Genomic DNA, 8,466 nt, shown 5'->3' on the forward strand with positions numbered 1-8,466 from the left:
TTGTCCTTACAATTAAGTTGGCCATTTTCTTAGTTTTGGAACTCTTATTTCAGTGTGTCTGTATTTAATTTTCATGGTATAGCACTCCCTTGAGAAATTCTTGGAGATCTGAGTCTGGTGTTGTTAAATTCTTTCAGGTTTTATTTATCTGAGAATGTCCTGTCTTTTCTTCCCATATGAAGGATAATTTTGCCAGATACAGTATTCTTGGTTGAAATTGCTTTTCCCATAACCCTTTGAATATATTTTCCCATTCTTTCCTCACTCATTGTTTCTGATGAGAGGTCTGCTGTTAGCCTGATGGGATATCCTTTGTAAGTAACTTGATGTCTCTTTCTTTCCAATTTTAGTATCTTATCTTTGTCTGTTTTGGTCAATCTGGCTATATGTCTTGGAGAAGATTTTCTTGGGTTGATTCTATTTGGGGTCCTTTGTATTTCTTGGGACTGGATCTTTGAATCCTTCTCTATGTTTGGAAAGTTTTCTTCCAGGATTTCATGGAGTAGATTATCAATGTCCTTATGAGTCTCTTTGCCTTCTGGAATACCAGTTATCCAGATGTTTGGATGTTTGATAGTATCTAGGATTTCTCATATATTATTCTCATTTTGGGGGGCAATTTTCTCAGTCGTCATGGTGGATTTTTCTAGGCCAGCGATTTTACCTTCTATATCTGAGATTTGATTTTCTATATCATCTAGTCTGCTTTTAATATTTTCAAGGGAGGTTTTGACTTCCTGTAGCCTTCATCTCTAACAGGTCCATTTGATTCTTTTTCATAGGGTGTATTTCCTCTTTTAGATCTTGCAAGAATTTCCTCACCTCTTAGAACTCATCAACTCCTTTCTCCTGCCTCTTCTGTAGTTCATTGTCTCTCTTCTTCTTCCATCTCTGTTAGCTTTGTCACTATAAATAATCTAAGTTCTTTATCTGATATTTCTATGAGTTTCATTGTACTGTCTGAGGATGAAGAGGAGTTATTTTTTTCCCTTGAAGGAGAGGTATTTTCTTGTGGTATCTTTTTGTGACCATGTGGTGATTTCTAGTCATCTGATGGATGGTGTGTTTCTTCCTAATTCTTGAAGTTCAATCTGAGTGTTCAGAGGCATGCAGGAGTAGGTGATGTGCAATCTCTCTTCCGTTCCATTTTCACTCTTTGTACATCAGATTCAGTGGGAATAGAGGAATATTCTGACTCTAATCATAGTCAGATATTTGGATCCTGTTCACTTGGACCTGTCTAGACACTTAGTGCATAGAAATTAATCTGGAGGAAGTCCCAGCAGAAAATCTTCATTTTTAGTCAAGGAAAGCAATATTTAACAACTCAAGTGCAGTATCCATCTCAGGATGAGTCTGGGTTTGTACCTTTCTAAAAATTAATCTGAAGGGAGAAGTCTAAGCAAAAAATCTTCATTTATAGTCAAGGAAAGCAATATTTCACAGCTCAAGTTTGGTATCTATCTCCTCTTGATGTGATTTTCTTCATGCCCCTTGTGCTTGGAGTTCTCTGGTGTGTAGTTCTCATCAAATTGAAAAATCTCTGACCATATTTGTTGAAATAATCTTTTGCTTTGCCATTCTTTTTCAGGGACTTCAATTATACATACACTTGGCTGGTTGGTCACTCTACCTTTTGCTTATGCTCTATTTTGTTTTTTTTTTTTAATGTGTGTCTTATATATATGTATTTGTTTTTTTTTTTCAGATTTTCTGTTGCTAAGTCTTCAAGTTTACTAATCTTATTATATAATGTCCAATCTGCCATTAATATCATCCAGTGTGTTTTTCATCTCAGACATTGGGGTTTTCATTTATATAGTTTTTTTTAAGGTTTTTGCTCTAGGGCACATGTGCTCACTGGAGAGACAGAGACAAAGACAGAACGTGAGAAATTACTCCCTAGAAGGGATGGCAACATTGCAATTCCTTCTCCATTCTCCTCTTGGGATTTTGGGCGTGCATGTACACATGCCTGGCGTAGGTTTTAAGCTGTGGGGTCCAGGAATCAAACTGCAGTTGGCTGCATGGGAGTAAAGCAATGTAACCATTATGCCATCTGCTGGTCCTTCATTTATATAGGTTTGATATGGGTCTTTTAATATTTTCTTTGTCACTATTTAACATCTTTAGTCCTTTCTCTGGTTTCTTGAACATATGGATACAGTTATAATAACTTTTAATGTCTTTGTCTACTGATCCCATCACCTGTATAATTTCTGGGTCCGTTCTGATGTAACTATTTTTCCTCTTTATTATGGGTTGTATTTTTCTCTTTATTTGCATACCTGGTATTTTTTGATTGGATACCAACCACTGAATTTTTACCTTGTAGTTATTTTCCTTCCTCTAAAAACATTTTAATAATTGTTTTGGAATGTTGTTAAATTATTTAGACACAGTTTGATGCTTTCGGGTTGTGCTTTTAAGCTTTATTAGGCAGTACCAGAGGATTTAGTCAAAGATTAATTTTCCCCACTATTAAAGCAAGACCTTTCTTAGTACTCTAACTGATACCTTGTGTATTATTATTTCCACACTTGGTAAGAAAAGGGATTACTCATCACTCTGTGTGATCTCTGACTATTATTTCCCTAATCCTTTCTGATGGTTCTGTTCATGGCCTTTGATAATTTCCTTTCATGCATGTGCTGATTATTACTTTGCTGAATACTTTAGGGAATGGTCAGCAGATCACTCTGATTCTTTCTGTATAGCTCTCTCAACTCTAATAGTCTACTGTGAACTCCAGTTGCCTTGGGTTCCCAAGACTCCGAGTTTCATCTCCTCTCCTCAGGTTCTGCTGGGTTCCACTTGTGTTCTCCTTCCCCATGCCACAGTCTGGAAGTCTTCTCTAGGTATTAGTATGTTGGGGCAATTATAAGGTTAATCTTGTTTGCTTTGTATCTCTTATGGATCACTCTCCTTCACTGTCTGTGTCCAGTGCCTTGAAATCAGTTGCTTTATATATATTACCCAAGTTTTTTAATGATTAAGAAGTTTATAATAATTATTTTACACAAATTTACTAGCTTTCACAATCATTGAAGAAATTCACTCTAGTAATAACATATATATAAACTTTAGTTGACACAACATTTGAACATATTAAACACATAAGAATTTCTTACAATTATGTTTAAATGCTTACCTATAGTATAAGGTAAATATTAAAATATTAACCGTAAATATAATGACTTTTTTTTTTTCTGATCAGAGATGCTAATAGCCTGGGAGGTTATTTGATCATTAAGTACACAATGTTTCAGAGAGACTAGAAATACTGTCAGAATAGGTACTTGTCTCTGTGGCTATCTATCTACCTATTAGCATATGCTCCTAATTTCTAGCTAACTAGCAGGAATATGCACTTGCCAGAGAGACTATATTCAGACTATAATCCCTTCTCCTGTATTTCTCCATTTTGTTATAATTTTGGGCATGCACACACATATGCCCAGTATGTTTTTCAAGCTGTTGGCATCAGATTTGAACTGTACAGTCGATCATGTAGAATCTTTTCTTTTTTTGGAGAGGTTTTGTTTTTGTTTTTGTTTTTGTTTTGCTATAGGTCATGTGCGCTCGCCACAAAGAGAGAGAGACAGAAAGATAGAAAGCGAGAAATCACCCCCCAGGGGGATGACCATGCTGCAATCCCTTCTCCTCCACTCCCCTCTTGGGATCTTAGGCACGCATGCACACATGCATGGTGTGAGTTTAAACCACCAGGTCTGGGACTAGACCTGCAGTTGACTACATGGGAGTCCAGCAACATAGCCATTACACCAACTGCTTGTCCCTCAATCATGCAGACTCTAGTTTCCCTAACCACCAGGCCACGGGACTGGCTCTCTTGGGCTATTTTTCCCCCTAAGTTCTTTTTTTAGAGGTTTTTGCTACAAGGCAATGTGCGCTCACTGGAGAGACAGAGTCAGAAAGTGAGATGTCACTCCCTAGGGTGGATGGCCATGCTACAGTCCCTTCTCCGTTCTGCTCTCAGGACTTTGGGCACACACACACACATGCACCTGGTGTGAGTTTCAAGCCACAGGGTCTGGGACTCGAACTGCGGTCAACTACTTGGTAGTCCAGCGACATAACCATATACCATCTGCTGGTCCCATCTTTTTTCTTTCTTTTTTTAATTTGCCAGAGAGCATGTGTACTCATCAGGGAGAGACAGGAAAAGTGAGAAGGCACTCTCCATGGGGCATGGTCATCCCTGTTTCTCCCGCCTTTCAGGCTTTTGGGCCTAAACATGAGAAACATTTCCAGCATCTTTCTCAAGCTTCTGGGTCTGGGTCCCAAGTTGTGAGGTTGGCCATATGGGTTTGAGTTGACCCTCTGGCTTTTTTTTTTTTTTTAATGTATTCATTGTCTTTATTTTATTTTATTTTTTTGAAGTTGACCAGAGAGAGACAGAGAAAGAGAAGGAAAGTGAGAAAGCAAACTGCCAGTTCTGGGATTTGAATCACAGTCAGCCATGTGGGAGTCCAGCCTCCTTAACCTCCATGCCACTTGTCAGTCCCACCTCTAGCTTTTTTAAAGTCAACACTGAATCAAGGGTAAGTAGAAAATGTTGACTGAATATGAGGCTAAAATAATTTTAATATCATGCACACTAGCATTAGGTAGACATATTGTCCTAATTTCTTTTTAGTATTTTTCATTTTTTGCAAAATAAAGCTTTATGTATGCATAACTTAAAGTCAAATAAAAGTAGAAAGACTTGTAAGAAAAAAAATCAGTGTCACAAAAACGTGAAGCAGCTGTCCTGCAGTTCTTTTTCCCTCATCATGTGTGCTTACTTGCAATTTCAACAATGGACATACATGCCAAAGGAGATGCAGGACCTAGTCAACATGTACAAATGGGTGTCATGAGAGTAAATATGGATTGGGTCCTGAAGATGGTGGACCAAAAACAGTTTAAAATAGACAACAATATATATTTAGTCTTATCCTTGTGTTAGGTTAACCTCCCACCCTCTATCATAATATAGTCCAAAGAGATCTAGACCATCTAAATATACCACAGAATGTCACACTGACCTACTACCTTGATGGTGTGCTAATTAGGTTAGATAAACAATAAGTAGCTAGATTATTCACCAGAGGATGAGAAGTAATCCTTCAATAAGACCTAATGATCCATTTCATAACTGAAATTTCTAAGGCCCAGTGGTCTGCTTGAGTGCAAAAATATTTCCTTCACAATGAAGAAAATTACAGCATCTTACTCATTTTGCTGAAATTATTCTTCTGCCTAAAAAGCACACCAAGCCTCATAGCCTCTGTGGAAATTCAGAATTTGAGAATACTTCTGCTCTGACTCATAAACTGGATAACATAGAAGGCTCTAGTTTTCAGTGGTATCCAGAGCATGTGAAGACTAAGGAGATACAGGCTATGGTAAAATTAGCCCTGTTGCATGGGCCATTCAATCCAAAAGATTCTGTAGTAAAAGAATATATGGGATAAAACAATTACAGAAATTATAGCAAGTTCCAATGGGAGAACCACAAGGCAGAACCCTAGTGTCCTAGAGCAAGAACAGACCAGGCCATCTGCAGCAGAGAACCATGGATCTCAAAAATCAGCTCCATGCATGTTGATGGGCCTTGGCAGGAACTGAACATCGCATGGACGTTAAGTGACCACATAGCCAGAGTTGGCCATCATGAGCTGGGTTTTGTCATACCTACCAAATTAACTCATCTCACCTGGAATTGATGACAGCCAGGGCCAGAGGAAATAAGGGGCACAGGCATGTGGTGAAACTTCCCCCACCTTGTATCTGTAACTCTATTACTGTCTGTCCCTTAGCTCACAAATATGGTCACTCAGATGGTTCTTATGTCTAGCTGACAGGGTAGAAAAAAGCACAAGCTAGGTTGACTGATGAATTTTCTTGCAAAAAATCAAAACGTACTGCTGCTACCCTACAGCCCCACTCATGAATGACCCAAAAGACAGCAGTGAGAGGCCAGCAGGTGGCATGGAGATTAAGGTGCTGGATCCCACATGCCTGGCTACACAGTTTGAGTCCTGGACCGACTGCTTGAAAATCATGCTAGGTATGTGTGCACGTGTGCCCTGAATCCTAAAGGAGACTGGAGGAGAAGGGATTGTGGCATGGCCATTCTCGGGTCAGAGGGTTGGGGATGATTTCTTACTTTCTCTTTCTCTGGTAAATGCACGTGCCCTATAGCAAAAACAAAATAACAAAACAAAAGACATCAGTGAGAGGAAACCTCCTAAAAGGCAGAATGTAGGGCAGTATTCTTGGTCATTGACTTCATGTGGAAAGAGAATAGCTGAAGTGAGAACACGTGACAAAGTGGCAAATGGGTTGGCTAGTTGATTAGTGTTGAAAGACTGGAATATCAGGAATAAGACTTCTATCTTGAAGCTTTTATTCTAATCATTTGGGTGTAGATGTGAAATGAGAAATTGTCAGAAGCCTAGACTACAGGATTCCATCCTGAGGAAGGGTTCTAAACCTCCCATCTGTCAGTGGGATGTTATATCCATCTCTTGGCTCTCTGCTTTGTTAGATGTTTTTAATTTAGTATTACCTGTACTTTTCCTCTGGGCAGCATATTAGTCCTTAGATTATACTTGACCATTACTCTAGATTAACATATTTGAATTTATTCATTTATATTCTAATATACATTGATCTTATTTAATAATAATCTCATATAACAATCCAAACTAATAAACTATCTTCACAGTACTCTTGAGCCATAAATTGAGTCATTACAAAGTGTTGAGTGTAGTAACATAGGGGTTCCAATGAATATTCCTAAAATTTGTTTATTACATACCATACCAAGTACTAAAAATACATTTTTGGGACCAGCAGATGGCGTAACAGCTACATCGCTGGACTCCCATGTAGTCCACCGCGGTTTGAGTCCCAAACCGGCGGCTTAAATAGAGGAGAATGGAGGAGAAGGGATTGCGAAGTGGCCATCTCCCCTGGAAGATGATTTCTAGCTTTCTATCTCTGTCTTTCTGGTGAGTTCACACGCCCCATAGAAAAACAAAAACAAAACACATTTTAAATTTTTGTGGAAAGCATGAGAAATCACAGAGAATCAAGATTCTGGTTTGGACTATTAGCTTTAGATTACTAGTCACTCACCTACTGTCTGATTTGGAAATATATCTAAGCATCAGTTTCCTGCTCAGTAAAAACTAATAACACCTACCAAAATAGGGCTCATGGAAAGATTTAAGTAAAATGTAGAAACTCTAGCACAGTGCCTAGCACACAGCATTAGACAGATGGCGATTATTAGCCAGGGATGAAATGAGGCTGCAGAAAACACTTTGGGTGGGATTCCATACTTCTATTACACATACCTCCAAAGGGATTTTGGAGGACTTTGAATAGTGACTATCTTTCTCCGCGGAGGGGGAGAGATCCCAACTGATGGAGGTCCACGCACATAGAACCCCTACATAAACGACTGCAGATTGTACTTTGGGCTAGGAGCCCAAGTAAGCCAGGCTTCTTGAGTTCCACTTTATCTCCCTTAATGTAATACAGATGAGTCTATCGTGCAGACTCTGACCTAACTTATGCTCTCATTTGCTGGTGAATAAACAGAAAGGTAGGTCACACCAATTACCATGGACAGACAAGTGTGAGAAAAGAAAACCTCACCCGCCTTAAGGAAGGGACTGTCCAGGTATGCTTGCTTACCTCAAAGATGACGAGAAATCTGACAAAGGCCTGGATTCCCGCCCTGAAGTCAGTCTCCCTTGCCATTAGTAAAAAAGTGTCCAACTGGGTGGAAAGGAGGAAGGGTGATGTGCAAAGGGAGGGGAGGGGTTTTCCTTGGCGGTGCCTACACCTTGCCCAGTTCCACGTACGAACGCTGCTCCCCAAACGCGCCCAGCGAAGCCTCCACTGGCACCCCGGGCGGCACCGTAGGTGTTTCTGGTGGAACGTCTGCCACCTCTCAGACCCGGCCTCCAGGTCGGGAGTGAGTGGGGTGGAGCGGGGTGGTGCTGAAGGGCAGCGTCCTCTGGCTTTTCCTCCAAGCAGCTCTGAGCCATGTTCATAGAACGTTTAATGCGCTAATAAAACAGCTAAGAAGTCCCGCCCGCGGAATCAGGCAGTCTTTCTATAGCCGACGCCAGGCGGGCGAGGAAGCGGTGCCAAGCCAGCCACAGCCGCGCGTCAGTGGAGGTGGCGGGAACCATGGCAACGCCGTGAGTGGTTTTGCCCCACCGTGCGTGATGACGCCACGGGGAGCGCCGAATTATGACGCAAGCAGCGACGCGAGTTCCGGGGTCTCGCGTGACCGCGGGCGCAGCCTCGGGGCCTCGCAACAGCAGCAACGGCAGAGGCAGGCGGGCGAGGTCAAGATGGTGGCTCCGCGGGTGGGGGAGGCGGTGGAGGGAGGAGGAGCCAAATCATAGCCGGCCGGAAACACCGACGCCCAGAGACCTC

The sequence above is a fragment of the Tupaia chinensis genome, unplaced genomic scaffold (assembly GCF_000334495.1).
Source record: "Tupaia chinensis unplaced genomic scaffold, TupChi_1.0 Scaffold000545_1, whole genome shotgun sequence".
Lineage (NCBI taxonomy): Eukaryota > Metazoa > Chordata > Mammalia > Scandentia > Tupaiidae > Tupaia > Tupaia belangeri.